Raw genomic sequence first — 18394 nt, forward strand, 5'->3', positions numbered from 1 at the left:
GAGGTTTGGCATCTTGTCATACTGAATCTTATCATGTTAGCAACAATATTTTTAGTGGTCCATGTTGGGTGACTTGGGTTTTACCTTTTGCTAGGTCTTAATCGGACTACAAGATGATATTCCAAAAGATACAACACTGTAATTTTCATTCAAGAACAATAATAATATAAGTCTTCAGATCTGAAATTGTTCCTTGATGTTTCACTTACCTCTTTAGAAACAATTGTTACTGGCAACTTTCAATGATTTGTAAGTAACTAGTTACAATCCATTACTCTTCTTTCCCCTCATGACTGTGTACAAAGTCTTCCCAGAAATGAAACAAGCATATTGATTCCTTCTCTATTATGTTTAGGGAACAAGGTTAGAATAAACTGTTTAGTGCATATACCATGTTGATAATTGTATTTATACCTGAGTTACAGCTAACAAAAGATGTTAAGCCTAACAAACATGACACAATATAAACAAGACCAATGAGCTTTAAGATCAATAGTTCCATCACCCTTTTAGATATTTGCATTTTTTTCAAGAGGCTTTTATTTCTTCTCTTTTCTGGATATTTGTGAAGAAAAAATTAATTTTGTTTTGTGAAACCAAGTTTCAGCACAAAGGCAGACATGCAATAATCAGCCTTTACTTTCTTTATCGCTAAAATTCTTTGCTATTTTTGTATATTTATATGACGTGTATTATGAATATTAGTTTTCACATATTGACAAATGTTTTCTTACATGGAATTTTTAATTTTAAATACATTAAACATTTAGATTTTTTTATGTCATCATAATGTTCTGTTGTGGTTTAACCTTAGTTGGCAGATGGGACCAGGGAGCTACTCGCTCGCTCTCCTGGTCGGGGTTGGGGAGAGAATGGGAAAAGTGGAAGTGAGAAAACTTGTGGGGTGAGATAAAGACAGTAAAGCAAAAGCTGCCCATGCAAGCAAAGCAAAACAAGGAATTCATTCGCTACTTCCCATTGGCTGGCAGGGGTTCATACATCTCCAGAAAAGCAGGGCTCCATCATGCATAACAGTTACATGCGAAGACAAAACGCCGTAACTCTGAATGCCCCACCCTTCCTTCTTCTTCCTCCAGCTTTATATACTGAGCAAGAAATCATACGGCATGAAATATTCCTCTGATAAGTTGAGGTCAGCTGTCTTGGCTGTGTCTACTCCTCCTAACTTTTTGTGTACCCCCAGCCTACTCACTGGCGGGGTGGTGTGAGGAGCAGAAAGGCCCTTGGGAGCTTAGCAACAACAATCAAAAAGACCATCCCAAATCCAAAAATATAGCATTACACCAGGTGCCACCAAAAAAGTTAACTCCATCCCATCTGAATCCATCACATGTTTTGATTTTGCAATAACGTTGAAAATAGTAAGAAAGTTGCTGTAAGGAACAGAGATAAAACCAAGATCACAAAAAATAACGTGTCCTTGGAAATAGAAAATATACAACAAATTGTTATTAAGCCATCTTAGTTTCATATATTTGGTAATAAACAACACGTTGAATATGGTTACAGTACTGAAATATCCTCCTTTTTTTTTTTTTTTTTTTATATGAGGGTCAAAAGGACTATATTTTAAAAAGTTCCTGCTCTTTGAAGTTTACTCATTGAAAATAATGCAGCTATAACCCTATAACCCACCAGTTATAGCTCACATAGCCTTGAAAAACCTAAATGTTGCTTTTTATTCCAGTTACTTTGGCTTATGTTGTTGTCTGAACAGAATGGACAATGTCTGTGTTTAATAGTTCAGAAAAGTAAAGAAAAGAAAAAGGCCAGCACTCAGATGAATGATATATCTTAGAAACATAGAATGGCTTGGCTTGAAAGAGACCTTTAAAGATCATCCAACCCTCCTGCTATGGGCAGGGACATCTTCCACTAGATCAGCTTGCTAAAACCCAGTCCAACCTGATCTTGAACACTTCCAGGGATGGCACATACACAGCTACTCTGGGCAGCCTGGTACGGTGTCTCTATACACTCCTAGTAAAGAATTTTTTCCTGATATCTAACCTAAATTGACCCTCTTTTAGTTTAAAACCATTACTCCTTCTCCTATCACTACAGGCCTCTGTAAAAAGTCTCCCTCCATCTTTCTTATAAGCCTCCTTTAAGTATTGAAGCCGCAATAAGATATCCTTTGAGCCTTCTCTTCTCCAGGATAAACAACTTCAACTCTCTCAGCCTTTCATCATAGGACTGGTGTTCCATTCCTCTGTTGATTTTTGTGGCCCTCCTCTGGACCTACTCCAATAGGTTCATGTTTTTTCTGTGCTAGGGACCTCAGAACTGTACACAATACTCCAGGTGGTGTCTTGTGAGAGTGGAGTAGAGGGGAAAAATCACCTCCCTTGACCTTCTGTTCACACTTCTTTTTATGCAAGCCAAAATAAAATTGGCTTTCTGGGCTACAAGCAATATTGCCAGCTTATATCCAAATTTTCATCCACCTGTATCCCCAAGTCTTTCTCTGCAGGGCTGCCCTCAATGTATTCATTGAGTAGTTTGTACAGATACTTGGCATTGCCAAAACCCAGGTGCGGGACCTTGAAGCTGGCCTCGTTGAACTTCAGGAGGATCACATGGGCACACTCCTCAAGCCTATCAAGGTCCTTCTGGATGGCTTCCCTTCCCTCAAGCACAGCAACTGCACCACTCAGCTTGGGGCATGCAATCCCACTCTCTATGTCACTAATAAAGATATTGAATAGTATCAGTCTCAATAAGCATCCCTGAGGGACACCACTTGTTACTGGCTTCCACTTGGACGTTGAGCTATTGACAGCAACTCTTTGAGTCCGGCCAGCCAGCCAGTTCCTTACCTATTGAATATTCCATCCATCCAACCCATACTTCTCCAATTTAGTGACAAGCATGTTATGTGGGACCATGCCAAAGGCTTTAGAGAAGACAAGGTGGATGACAACAGTTACTCTTCACTTATCCACCAATGCAGTCCATTTTAGAAGGCCACCATATTAGCCAGGCATGATTTACCCTTTGTGGAGCCATGCTGGCTGTCTCTAATAACTTCTCTCTCATCCATATGCCTTGACATAACTTCCAGGAGGATCTGTTCCAGGTAACAGAGGTGAGGCTGAATGGCCAGTAGTTCCTAGGGTTCTCTTTTTTACATTTTTAAACAAAAATGGGTATGATGTTTTCCTTATTCCAGTCACTGGGGTCTTTGCCTGACTGCCATGATTTCTGAAATGTGACGGAGAGTGACTTAGCAACTACACTGCCAGTTCCCTCAGGACGCTGGCATGCATCTCATTGGGTCCCACAGACTTGTGTGGACATGTTCCAGCATTGCACGATTTTTATTTATTTTTTGTGTGTATAGCTTCCACTCATTGCTGCTGCAGTCAATGGAATGAAAACAGGGACAGCACATCCCTATTTCACTCCTATTTGTACAGTAATTATTAGAGAATAAATGTGTACAGCCACCAAGTCAATGGGTTGGCATAGCTGAGCAGCACTATGGTAATGATGAGGCAAGCATCAGACTAGAATCACGTAAGAAAACAAGGCTTTGGGATGCCCTTGTGCACCTCTTCTTCAAAGGTCCAGAGCATGCACAGATATATTCCACACTCTTCACAAGCGGATGTTCAAAGTCCACAGAGCTTTACTATACATAGTATTTGATACATTGAGTAAGTTTTATATTTAATTTATTTTGTGGATTTTCCTTGTTTTGTTTTGTTATGTTTCCACATATATTACAATATATAGGGTTCCATTTATATTGAAAAGCCACACTCTAAATTACCATGTGTAGACTCATTTCTTCAGTTTTGTTTCATTTTAAAATATTTCTTCTTTCTTCCACTCTTTTTTACTTTTTTAATGTAAGTTGTCTTTCAGACAGAAATCTCAGAAAGTCTACCTCTTTTATCCAATTCCCTGCGTAACATAGATCTACTAATAAGAAATCATATCCTGGCTGTAATGAAGGAAGTGAGAATTTTGTTACTGATCTCAATAGAATCAAGACTGCGCAAAGATACCCAAATCTGTGCTTGGATAATCACAGTATTATATCTATTTTTTTAATTAAGTGGAAGGTTCTTTATAATTCTTTTTTTTCGATGTATAATCAAACGTCAGCTGGAAGGAATTCTTATGTTGCTTACTCTTCCTGTTCAAAGACTTTTCCTAATCATCTTTCTTGGAAGGAATGTAACCTTGCATACTAACGGCAATCAACTATCGAATACTCGGGAATTGAAATTAAACTCAAGAAGTTCAAGGCATGGAGACAAGAATTTCAGAACAGTGGTGCTTCCTGCACTTTTTAATATATTGCTGCTGTCAGGTTTTCCATTATGCTGTTCCTCTTTTGGTTTCTAAATCTTTTCTTACTGTGTTTATCTTGCACGCTTTTCAGGATATAGCTAAACTACAGCAATGGATATTATTAAAAAGTTCTAAGAGATCAGTAAATCCTTCTCAACCCATATCTTCTTCAGATACCTACAGATTTCTAGAGTTCTTCAGATCTGACTTGTCTGAGGAAGACTGAAATATCCGTGATCCTGTATCCTATTTTCCTTCTATTCTAAAACAGGAAGAATTATGTCATTATGGAAGGGTGTGAAAATACTACTTTTGAAAAGTTTCTAAAATACACTACTTCAGATTTTTTCCTTTCCTTTTGAAACAAACATCTTTCATTATGTGGTACATTAAACATTTAAGAATGTCTGAAGGATATGTCTTACTGAGACTCTGTCCCTGAATATCTTGATAATGCTAGAAAAGACTCAAGAGATCACCTTTTCTGTTCTTCTGCCCCAGAGCAGAAACAACTACAGTTTTATTACTCCTGACAGGGGTGGTCAAGGCGGCTTTTGAAGACCTCCAGTGCTGGAGGCCCCAATAAGTCTATTCCAGTGCTTCATCCACTGTGGGATAGTTTTTCTCATTTCTAACCTGAATCTAGAGCTTTCATTGGCTGAACCACCTTTTGAAAATGCAAGAGAAATAAAAAAAAAATACACTGTTGTATAGAAGTTACAGTATAGTTCTGAATTAATTTTACTGTTTTTATATCACAGTAAAGGCTATTAAATACCTTTCTTATAAATAATACCTTACCACTATGAAATGAAAGAAACAATTTTTTTTTCAGAACCCTTATTTTTATGTGCTTTGACCTAGAGATATAGAGTGTAACTGGACATACTGATGCTCTCTCAGATCATTTTGACAAATGGCATCCTGGTGTTGGAGATGACTTGAAAATGAATCGTAGGTTGGAAATTTGTAGGTTCACAGAAGTAATTTAAGGTCTATGCTCACATAGTGTTTCTATCAGAAGTCAGTAAACTCTTTGTTTTACAGTATCTATGAAATCCTAAATTTCTTAATATCTGCCTAAATAGGATAATTCCTTCTCCCTCTTTTAATTTTCACTTCATTTATTTAGAGGATAACTTACTAATTTAACTCAGTTTCTCTGCTCCCTTTAGTTAATGAACATTTGAATGCAGTTTCTAGGTTGTGCAGAGAAAAACTGGAACAGCATCTCTGACTTTGCAAAATCCAAAGCTGTAGTTAAACGGAGATCTCCATATTCCTTTAACAATTGAACAAAAAGGCTATTCTTCATGAAAATTAGAACCACACATCATGCTTTATAAAAAGAAGACAAAACACCAACCTTGACAAAACAAACTCTGAGAGTCCCTGATTATGTGGGAAGATAAAGAAGACACAATAATGCATTTCCTAGAATGGCAGCTAGTGATATCTTCAAATGGCCTTCACTAAAAGAAAGAAAGCATACTGCTTTAATCAATACACTGATAGTCTGCAATGTAAAGATTAAGATCAGAATATTTAAAAATTTAATACTTTGCCTCTCCATATAGCACTTTGGAAGTCAATATCTTTAGGAACCTGGTCTATTTCCCTGCTTTGAAAGCATTATATATTTAAGGTTTCTAAATAATTCATCCAGTCCATGTGATTAAAAATGTAAAAAGTAAGTCTATCCATTATCTTCTGCAGCTGCTGCCTGGATATTAGTGTGGGGGTTTTTTTTTCCCCTTTTCCTTTTTTTTTTTTTTTTTTTTTTAAACTGCTCAGTATTCTTTTCCTTCTTACTGAATTGAGACTTTAGTGGCTACGTTAAAAGGGAAGGGGAAGGGGAAAGGGAAGGGCAACGGGAAGGGCAAGGGCAAGGAAGGGGAAGGAAGCGGAATGGCGGGGTGGGAAGGTCACTCTAATGGTGAGTAAACATGATTTAGAAAGTAATAGGTTTGCACATGTAAGAGTGCAATTTAACAATTGCTAAAAAAGGGGGTATTACAACGATGTTTATTAAAATCTTAATTGTCTATGCTTGTCTGCTATTGCTATACTTTTAATGAGCACTTTACAATGTAGTTCCAAAACTGTTAAAAGAATTTAAATATTTTATGCATTTCTGGATTGCAACACTTTTACCTTAAAAAAAAAGATTAATTTTCCCCTTCTTAATTTCCCCACCAAATCCACAGCTCCACCGCTGCTTTTTATAAATGAAGAAATTCCTCCTGCTATTAAAAACTATAGTGAAGAAAAAATGGGAAAATTTCCTAGCTCTGCACATGATAGCTGTTATTTATCTAGCTTAGATGAGGTGCATGGAATTAGGTGACATTCTCTTTAGGTTACGGTGTTAAAGTACAAAGCTTAAAATTGGATGAAGAAAAAAACTTCTAAAGTTGTTGGGTTGGGTTTTTTGTTTTTTGGTTTTTTTTTGTTTTGTTTTTTTTTAATTAGAGCCATACTTCTTATTTTGGGAAGCATACAAAACATTTCTTCCTTTCAACCAGTATGACAGTAAATATGTAGTAATTTTAATCTATGATATGGATGCATTACTTCTATACTTCATAACCCTTATATCAGTCTAGTACTCCTTGCAGCAAAAATCTCAGGGTGACACTGAAGTCCACTAACAAAACATGTCTTCTAATTTAAAAACATTTCCTTCAAGGAACATGCTGGTCTGTACATTCTTTGGAAGACTTTTCATTAATTTCAGAAGTTGCTTAAAATTTTATTTAAGGCTTTGTAACTGTCCGATGAAAAAAAGGAAGGTCTGTAAACTTAAAATTGTGTAGGTTCCTGGAGTTTGAACGTTTTATAACTAGCTACCTAAGAAAACTGTCCTTTTTCTCTACAGCCCTCCAGCATTCTTACTCACTTCACAGAAAATGAGCTCAGACTTTGTTTGAATGAAGAGGACTGGCAGGAGGTGTTACTGGTAAAGGCTTCTTGGCTTTGTAACTCTTTTGTCTCTATCCTCAAGCCCGTACAGGCAATTGGTTTCAGAAAAAGTAAAATGGACCATTTAGGCATTACAACACAAGTGTAAATGTTAAAAAAGTTATAGCATTTACTTTATCACCAAATATCCAGAAACAGGTAAGCATCCTATGGGATGTAATCCTTGGTGAGGAAAATGGAAATGCACACCCTATTTTTTACTGTCTCAGGTAAAATTAAAAATGTTTATTTGAGTGATCTCTCTTGTAACTTTTAAGAATTATTTCAATTTTACTTGTAGCATCTTTTGTTGTGTTTTTCTTATGTACTGTGCTGGGTGCTGGAGAGGTGTACGAACTGTCTTTAAACACCTCTCTTTGGATCAGTTGACCAAAAAACTAAAAATCGCATACTTTAAATCAACAAAGGTTGTCAAGGAAATGTTTGGTTCAGTAATTTCAGAGGCATAAAATCTGTTGAGCAGAGAGTGTTTTCTGTGAATTACTTGCTCCATTCTAATAACTAACATAGTAAACACGCTTTAATTCATTTGCTGGTTTTGTTGTCCTCTTTATGTAAACTTAATCATGTGATCTAAGAGGTCTGATTTGCCGCCCTTTGGGAGTTAAGTTAAGGCTACAAAGCCATGAATGCTTTGCCAAACAACTTAAAAATTTCATTCTTCCCATCACTGGAATTGTCACAAATGCTTCTCCCTCTTTGTACTGGTTAAATACTTTTGACTTTAAAATTAACTTGTACAGTAATGAGACGAAAATGTTAGTTCTACTGGTAGAGAATATTGTAAGGAGACATCTTATTTGTCCTTCAAAATCATGATGAAATAGAATCTAACTCATTTGGCAGCAATGACATGTATTTTAAATCAATTTGTCTCTGTAAAATAAGATCAAAGCTCTGAACTGTCTCAAGGATGTTGTACCCTTAACCTGCCTGGACTTGATGTATGCAGTCACTGAGTTAAGTCAAACAGTATATATACTTTTAACATTTTCAGATTTGTCTTCTGGAGAAATGTGCTTATTTTTGGTATTGCCTGATTTGCATTTGACAGGGGAGAAAAAACAGAACTTTCTTTCAATCTATCCAAGCCCCTGATGTTAAACTATCAACAGCATGGAACTGCTTTAAAAAAATCTGCCTTAGCACTTTGTGTTTTTCCACTAAAACATAATCAGTCACCCTTCTGCTCCACTAAGGCAAGTTTTCTTCTCTGTGCGTGCCTGAATACATAAATACTTTTGAAGATTTTGACTTATACCAACCCGTGCTGCAGTTTCCCTCTTTATATATTCATACATCTCAGAACCAAACAGAACTATTAAATCATGCAGTCTGTTCCCCTGCTTAGCTCAGGACAGCTACTTTCATCCAGTTATTTCATCCTACAGTAAGCCTAGTAACTGGTCTGTCTGCATAAAGGCAATAATAATGTATGTTTTTTTCACTGAAACATAGAACATTAATTATGTAGCATTAATCCTTTCAGGGCATTTTGAAATTTGCTGCAGAAATTTCATCCAAGAAGTGTATGCCATGTAAAAATCACTATTTGGTCACTCTGGGTAGTATCTAATGTTAGAATCACATTGAATACTTATTAGTTGTCTGTTTTCAAAATCAGTAACGTAAAATGTTAATTGGTTTTGCTTAGGAACAGAAAAGGTACTTGAAAAAAGAATATTATCACACCAATTAAAAACGTAGTAATTATTTTACCATCTTCTCTCTGAAATGAACATAATTCAGCGTCATCCTAGATTTATTTGATCTGCAAGTCTCAATAAACCCACATACAGATAATTTCTGGGTGAATTCTCTTTTGATTAAGAAAGGTTTATCAACCTCCAAAATAGGTGAGGTTTGTTAGGCACTGCTGTCGTGGGCCAACCACCATTTGCTGTAACGGCATAGGGATAAGCCTAGAATCAGAAAATTAGATGACTTGTTGAAAGAAAGATGAAAATGTTGAACTAAAACCAGAATATTCAACAGAATTGAAGTATTTTTTTCCCTCACACTGTTTTCTACTTATCGTTGTTGTTTCTTTTCAACTTTATCTGATATGGCAGTAGATAGTGTCATTTCCCCTGTACCTGTCCTAATCCAGTCTGAAGTATGATTAGGTCTAATATAGTGTAGCAGTATTTTGTAAATATCATAGTGATTTGGCAAAATATAAGTCAATATTAATTTAAAATATTTGTCCTTTTAGAGGATATACACTTTCTCTTAACAACTAACTATTCAAAGAACCCACTTTACTTTCATTTTATGTAGGTATGGTGTGCTGCCCTCTGTGAGAATATTTTTATAGTGCCCACGAAACATCCAGAAGTTCTTCCATATTTTGAGATGGCAATCAAGTTTTATGGTTATTAATAAAAACTTCATATTTTTCTAAATAATAACACAATATTTTGTTCTTCAAAAATGGGTGTTCAAAGTAAGTACCTTCTTTTAAAAAATACTCGTCAAAGATCAATTATGTAGGTTGAGCTAGCATTTAGACATTGTTCCACTTGTTGAACATGTTTTTTTTAATTCTTTCTCATTCAAAGGTCCCTGAAGTAGTGATGGTTACTTCCCAATGAGATGACTATACTTCTTTTCAGGGGAAAAACATCAACATTTCTGAGATTATTTCCAAACAAGTAGCAATTTTTTTCTGAGATTTGGTGCACTTTGACAGAAATTTGTTACCTTGGAAGTCTGCAAACACAGCTGACCAGTTAGAGCACACCTTCTACTCCACATTTAACAAAAAGGAATAGAATTTGTGCCTCTGAAAGAAATTGCTCTGTGCTGAGAACTAAAGCACAGGACGTGGTAACAAGTGGGAGATTCATTTCAAAAGCACATGCTGGAACTGAAATAAAGTAGTAGCACAGATAAGTTCATAGGCTCGTCTCTTTCTGTGATTGTATGTTCTGAAAGGACCCAGTTACAACAAACAATAAACTGTCTCTGCTTTGTGGAAAAGGAAAAAGAGAGGCGTTTAGAGAGAAGTTTGAAAATACTGATGAGAAAGGTAAGTGAGCAAGGAAGAAGCAGAACAAGGTAAAGGAGGACTCCCCTTCAAATAGTTGTGAGGTGTTTGTTTTTTTTTTTTTCAAATAATAAAAATAAATAAAAAATAGTGATGAAACAATAGTGACTAAAGCGAAAATCTTTTGGAAAATAAAAGACATGAGCTCCCTATTTCAGCTGGTATGCTGGAAGAAATTTCTCTGACCGGTCCTTTTCTGTACAGGAACGTGCTTTTCTTGTGATCCTGCTAAACCTCTCTTATAAAAATTCTAGGCTGTCAAATAAGTGAAAAGACATTCTTAAACATTGTTGGCTTCATTTTACAGGAATCTAAAAGGGCAGAGTAATACATGATTTGTGTGTGAAGACAAAATGATGGTAATAAAACCTTCTTTCTGAACTGGGTTCCATGTGGGTCCAGTGCCTATGTAGGGAATAAAAGGCAAAACTACTTTTTCCAGGGTCATGATAATCAGCAATACAGTTTATCTTATCCTTCTCCTAAGTTAAAATGCTTCCCTGTACTATCTTAAAACAAAGTCTTGTCTCTCACTTTCTGTCACTCATTCTGGAAGCACAGGCCAGAGAAAATAAGAATTTTTTTCATCCATTTCAGGTTTCTTTCAAATCTAGTTCAGGGTCAAAATTCAGTGTAATGAAAAGTAAAAGTTTGTAAGATGTTAATCTGTAATACCTCACTTGCTCCCTTGTTCTTCACTGAACCCTCCCCTGCTCAGTACTCCTAAGGTCAAGGTATTTAAAAGAAGTTCTGTTTTCAGCACTTTGACTATCAGGACACATAGATTCATAGAGGCTTAAGGATGTTTTCCTGTCGCACTTAATGCTTTTTATGTTGGGACACCCTTTGCAGGTCTTTTTAATGTAGCATAGTCGTACTACCTCTTCCTCTTCCTTTTAACAGAAAAACAGGTAATATAATTTGTACTGTTAAATTCTTTTGATGCCATCATTTCCACATATATCTGAAAGTCTACATTAGCTTTCACTGCTACCTACAATATTATTGAATAGTTGCTGTAAAACTTTGTCGTTTTCTGAAATGTTTGATACAGGTTTTTCAAGCACCTATGATTTTTACAAATGATTGCAAGGGGAAAAAAATGAATATAGAAAAAAGCCCCAAACCCTATGCTGAAAATGTGACATTTAGGACAAGAGGTAATGGGCACAAGCTTGAATGTAGGAAGTTCTTTCTTAACATGAGAAGGAACTTCTTTGAGGGTGGTGGAGCACTGGCACAGGCTGCCCAGAGAGGTTGTGGAGTCTCCCACTCTGGAGATATTCAAAACCCACCTGGATGCCATCCTGTGCAATCTGTTGTAGGTGACCCTGCTGTGGCGGGGGGGTTGGACTAGATGATCTCCAGAGGTCCCTTCCAACCCTGACCATTCTGTGATTCTGTGACATACATAGCACCCAGAGTTCAATCTGTACGGAAGATGCAGTGTAGGAGACAATTATACTTCCAGGGTGAAAGCTAGAGTAATCTTGAGAGTACGTACATTCTCCTTCCTTTGCAGGACCTTCTCAACAACAAAGTGACTGGAGATGAGATATCTAATGTTAGCCTGACAGTATGTTTTAGCAATACGGTCTGGGTTTTTTTTTTCCCTTCATGTTTATGTCATATGAACTTGGCAGATATCTGTTGGCAGCTTGCAAGTTGATTGAAAGAAAGAATTTGCTCACTTTTTTTAATCTCCAGACACATATATTTTTTCTGTTCATCTGTTTAATTTTTATCCAAAATTATTCATCTCTGAGCTTGTTTATTTTCTTCTCATGCTGCTACTGAATAGGGTGTGAGTTCTTGAGAGCCTGATGCTAGTGCAGTGAGTGGAAACCAAATTGTAGAATGACCAGGTGCAACAGAAGTTGCATGTCAGAATTTTTAACATTTCTATCTTGGCCTTTCTCCCCTAGGCAGGTGGAAAGGAAAGAGAGAAAGAAAACTAAATTAATAAATAATGATTTTCAGAAGAATGTATTAAAATAACTGTCCTTTATAGTCACAGAAACCTGTAAGCAAGGTCCATAACTTAGGCTAAAGAGCACTGAAGAGTGACAGAAGAGCAGTGAGAAGATGAAATCTGCTATTTGTATGACTAATGCATGAAATATTTGGTCATCTGCAGCTTATTCATGCCCCTTGAAGCTAAGGAATTTGTTGGTTAGCTACATGCAGTGCTTCCTAGGTGATGAAGAGCAATCCTAGCAACTTCTCACTTTACGTGTCTTCCTTAGCTGTAGTACAGTAACAAGAAAGAGACATGCCGTGGCAACAATCAGCCTCCCAAAAGACAAAGAAAATAGACTTATTTCAAAGAGAAGTGGTAAAACAGCGAACAAACAGAAGGAAGTGCTGTTAATATTAGAGATAAGATATAAGTCAGTTTTTTTGGAAGCAAATCATGAAAAACTTAATCTCCAGTATTTTTTTCAGCAAGATATAATTGCTTTATTTTCCTTTCTTTTTTTTTTTTTTTTAATCGATATTTTTTGATGCAAAACACTATCTCAAGAGTACAAAAAAAAATCAGTGTTTTCCTAAATCTGAAAGAGAAAGAGCAAACTTCTTGAGATGTTTCAGCCCCTTAAGGAATCTGCTACTCTATGCTAGGAATTTTAATTAAAGGACATTTATTATCACAGCACTAATCCTAGACACCTAAAACTCACTTTGCAAGGATTTTACTAACATAGAAGAAAAATTTGAGTCTCTGATAAGATGTGGAGACACAAAGAAATCATTTTTTCATTTTGACAGAACATGTAGTCCTGAGAACAATTTTCAGGCACACTAAGGACAAGAAAATCATCAGGAGCAGTCACCGTGGCTTCACCAAGAGTCATGCTTGACCAACTTAAACTTCAATGATGAAATGACTGATCTGGTAGATGAAGGGAGAGTAGTGGGTATTGTCTATCTGCACTTCAGTAAGTCCTTTGACACTATCTGTCACAAGTTCCTCATAGTGAAGCTGTTGAAGTAACAAGCTGGATGGGCAGACAGTGAGGTGGATTGAAAACTGGTTGGAGAGCTGGGCTCAGGGGGTGGTGATCAGTGGCATGAAGTCTAGTTGCAGCCTACTAACTAGCAGTGTAACCAAGGGGTCAACACTGGGTGAGGTTCTTTTTGACATAGAATCATAGAATCATTTTTGTTGGAAGAGACCTTTAAGATAATCAAGTCCAACCATTAACCTAACACTGCCAAGTTACCACCAAACCACGTCCCTCGGCACTACATCTTCATTAATGATCTGGATGATGGGGTGGAGTGTACCTTCATCAAATTTGCTGATGACACAAAACTGGGAGGAGTGGCTGATATGCCAGAAGGTTGTGCTGCCATTCAGAGGGACCTCAACAGGCTGGAGAAATGGGTTCATGAGCTTCAACAAGTGGAAGCCCAAAGACCTGCACCTGGGGAGGTCAAAATCCAGACACCAGTATATGCTGGGGATCACCCAGCTGGAAGGCAGTTTAGCAAAAAAGAACCCGGTGAGGCCCCAGTGGACACAAAGTTGAACATGAGCCAGTAAAGTTCACTTGCAGCAAAGAAGGTTAATGGTATCCTGGGCTGCATTATACGAAGCATTGATAGCAGGTTGAGGGAGGTGTTCCTCCCCCTCTACTCAGCACTGATAAGATCTCATAAAGAGTATTGTGTGGAGTTCTGGGTTCCTCAGTACAACAGACACATGGAGACTGGAGAGACTGACAAAAAGCCGGGAAGATGATTAAGGCACAGGAAAATCTCCCATATGAGGAAGGGCTGTAGGAGCCAGAACCATTCAGCCTGGAGAAGAGAAGGGTGTGTGTGTATATATGTATGTATGGAAATTCATGCAGGGAGGGTGTAAAGGAGATGGATCCAGGCTCTTTTCAGTGATGCCTAGTGACAGGACCACAAACAATGGGCATAAACTGAAACACAGGAGGTTTCCTTTGAACATCAGGTAACACTTTTTTGCTGTAAGGGTGGCTAAGCACTAAAATAGGTTGTGGAGTATAGTTTGGATAGCCCTAGTAGTTATCCAAAAGTCATCTGGACATGGTCCTTCGTAACAGACTTTAGGTGGCCCTGCTTGAGAAGGGGAGTTGGACCAGATGACCTCCAGAGGTCCTATTCAATCTCAACCATGCTGTGATTCTGTGATTCCATGATTTTGGTTTGAAAAGCGATGTTCAGTGTTGACATTCAAGTTATCTTCTGCGCCGTGAGTCCTGAGGTGACTGACCTGAAAAACACTAAAAATTGGTGGTTCACCAGGCACCCCATGGATTTTATGTATTCTCCGTAGTACTGTATGGAAAACACACAGAAAGTGGGCATCTATGCTCTGATAAACTTTTTTACTCTCTTCTTTTCCATATATTGTAAAGATTAAAATTAAAACAGAGAACTGATTATTTAAATTTGTCTTCTTATTAGATATCGAGAGAATTTTTGAGTAGCTAGTAAGTTCCTATATGTAGAGCCATATCTCTTACTTTATAAATCTGTTAGCAAGATGACATCATACTGATGGAGCAGCAATACTTCTTAATTAAATGTATGTAAAATTACTACCCTTCCCAATGAAAAAAATAACACTTTGGTCTTTTATAACCTTTTTAACTCTACAGTCTTAATTTTATTATTGGGAGAATGTGAAATGAGAAGCATTGAAATTACTTGTCCGAGATTATATAAAATTTCAATAGCAGAGCTTAAATAAAAAGTAGGCATCCTTAGTCCTAGCTTAATTGTTCCGTTATTAATAGCTATCTGCCATGCGGCAAGATATGAAATATTTGTAAGACGTTTCTAAGACAAGAGCTGAAATAGATAGTTGCCCCCTTGTAGTTCTACTACTAGGTTACATCTCCACAATAATATAAAATCCATGGCATGAATTACCAATACAGTAGGGATTTGGCAGTTTTGGTTTTTGAATTGTAGCTATACTGGTGGACTTAAAAAAAACTGACTTTAGTGCAGCCTACTTAATCACCAGCAAGAATTCCCTTGATGAAAGGAACTTTCGGAAAAGCACGCATTTTCCAAATGAACTCTTCTGTTTCCTGATTACTCCAGTAAAAAATGCTTGGAAAATCTGTGGATGGCCAAATATTTACAGCCGTTCTGGAGCTCAGTCAAGTGCTTGTTGGCTACAGCTCAGAATTTGACCCAAAGCTTAGAGAACACAAATGAGAGTCTACAGCTGTCTTGTCATGCACTAGGCAACTTACCTGTGTTGATCAACCCTGTCAAGAAAGGGAAAACTTACAGTTATAGGTAGAAAAATAATTTTCAATAGACGAGAAACCCCAAGACATCATGTTGTCTATATATGTCTCCTACCTTGTAGGGCATATTTCCCATTCTGGTAGGCCATTGTTTGTAAGAGTGGAATGAAAGGTTTTGTGCTACAAATGTATGTCCACATTTATTATTTGTATCTGCAGTTCTGCCCTGCTCCTGGGATAATCTTCAACTTTTCTCAGTCTCCTTTTCTATTTCCCAGAAGATGTTCTCTTATACTGTGTATTTCCTTATGCCGTCTTCCTATTTGTATCACCTCAGGCTATTCTTGCTCCATATTGATTGGATTTGTCTATTATGTAGGTTCAGGGAGAAGCATTTATTATACACAACATTTTTAAATCTTTCGGTTGGGCTGCAGGGAAGATTCATATCAACAAAGTACAAACATGCCAGAACCAACTTTTCTGAAGTAGAATACGGTTTTCTCTGAGGCAAATGATGGTATGGTGTCTGAGATATGCTGCTATATCTAAATATAAAAAAGGGGAAGGGATGAATGAAAGAACCCTTTGATAAATCAGGAAAATATTTACTGAACTTGCTACAGTGCTGCATACTGTGAATATGAGCAATTTTGTGACACAATGCCATAACACTAACTTAAACACCTTGAGGAGACAAATTCCTCTCTAACTAGGTCCTGGGTGTGGCATTTCACAAATTCTGCCCCAGGTACATCACATTTTGCTTTCCCAATGGTAAAGATAAAAGCTTGTTTTATTATACCCACTGTTCATTGTAGACAAGCAAAAAATTATAAAGGCATGGTTTCTTGACACTTTTTTCCCCTATCATTCTGAAACTGAACCCAATAAAAGCTTTTGGGGCAAGCTGGAAAAGAACCTAATCTTCCTGGTAGGAGCAGCTGTGATAGCAATAATGGTGAAAGTGTATCATTTTTATTTGAAATAGAAGCAGTATTTTTCATATATTGAAGAAATTCTGGAAGGAATAAATATCTCATTCCAAGTAGTAAAAATTAAAGATAGAGGGAAAGATACGTCTGGTTTAATAAGTGAATATTTCCAGGTTAAATACTGCCCAGACATTGATATACCTCTCTTTATGAATTTACTCAGCAGATGCAGGTCTCAGGAAGAAGTAAAATATTTACTTTTAATGTGATTTTATGAAACTCGGGCCTGAGTAGCAGAGAAAATAACAACCGGTTGCATTCCCTATTTCAAGTCAGGATACTTTCAGGTTTTTTTAAGGTGAAAAAAAAAAATAATATGAGAAGCCAGTTGTCCAGGAAACAAGATTATTCAGTAATGTGACATTTCTGTATGTAGTTTATTGGGTAATGGTACACAGTCATAGAAACAATGGCTGTTAATTTCTGAGAAGCAAAATGTAAATATCATCACTATAGATAGTTTAATAAAAGACTCTTTATGTTACACAGAACCTTTATTTACTGAAAGGTTTATATCAGCATGAAGAGATCATTCTTGATTTGAACTTTAAAATGTTTAAATAGAAGATGATACTAACTGAAGACACTGAGCAAATAGAGTAAATACCTTTGCTGGTATAAATATAAATTATTGACTGTAAATTTTAGTGTTATCAAAAAGAACCTCATGGTTTTTTATGGTCAATAATTGGCTAAAACTGCTTTCACTGTTACTTTGGACATTATGATACTCTAACGGAAACAAGTGTACATTTAGATATACTTTTATAAATGAAAGATTTGGGTATACATGTAGATAAGTTAGTTCTCAGAAAGATTTTGGTAGTCTTTACAGACAAAGATTTCATATCATGTACATCATGATACTATGACAGATACGTTTCCTTCTTAACTAAATAAATTAGCAGGTTTTCTTCACCCTATTTTGAAAAATAAAGTTTTGCCAGTCATTTTTTGGTTGGTTTTTTTTTTTTTTTATTAGAGATATTTGTGAATACTGAACCTTTGTTGAGCCAAATTGTATACATGGCTCAATTCAGCAAAATTCTTAAGGTTGTGCCTGGTTTTCAGTATTTTGGCTGAAAGGCCTTAGTTCTGAAACTGGATATGGTCAGCTTTTCCCTTGTAAGACAGTAAATTGTACTCTCTGCAGCATTATCCCTTAACACAGAACTGCAGATGTGAAGGGGAGAGATCAGAGACTGAAACCCTGGAGACTTCTAGAGAACAGAGCTGTGAGAAGCATAGAAATCAATGGAATACACTAACATCACAAAACATTCTGTGTTCCTCAGTGGATAACTTACTGTGTTTTCTATCTGTTTCAGATTTTAGAAGCAAGGATAAACAGATCTGATATGATAGAGGGATTTTTTTCTGGATTTGAATGTTGTGTAAGTATGTGATTTTGTATTAAGTAAGAAACTTACCTTAAGTGTTAATCTTGCAGTAGTTGGTTTTCTTTCCACTGAAACAGGGGAAAGAACCAGTAAAGTGAGACTGAAATAATGCACTTTAAAATCCTATGATGATATCACTCCCTAGCGATCCTTTCCTGACCTTTAAAGCAAGTTCTGTGAGGGTTGTATTCATCTCAAAGTGTTCAAACACTCTTTTCTTTTTCATTTTCTTTTTTTTTTTTTTTTTTCTCTTCTAGGTAGTGCATTTTTATTCCATCAGTTATTACTTGTCTGACCTCTATACATACAAAAGTGTGGAAATTTTTGTTGTTGTTATGAATTAAACCATTTCACCCTCTGGCTACTTTTGCTAGCTCCTAAAGATAGTAGAAATGTTGATAATTTATT

This window comes from Charadrius vociferus, unplaced genomic scaffold, assembly GCF_000708025.1.
Source record: "Charadrius vociferus isolate BGI_N301 unplaced genomic scaffold, ASM70802v2 scaffold231, whole genome shotgun sequence".
NCBI classification, from domain to species: domain Eukaryota; kingdom Metazoa; phylum Chordata; class Aves; order Charadriiformes; family Charadriidae; genus Charadrius; species Charadrius vociferus.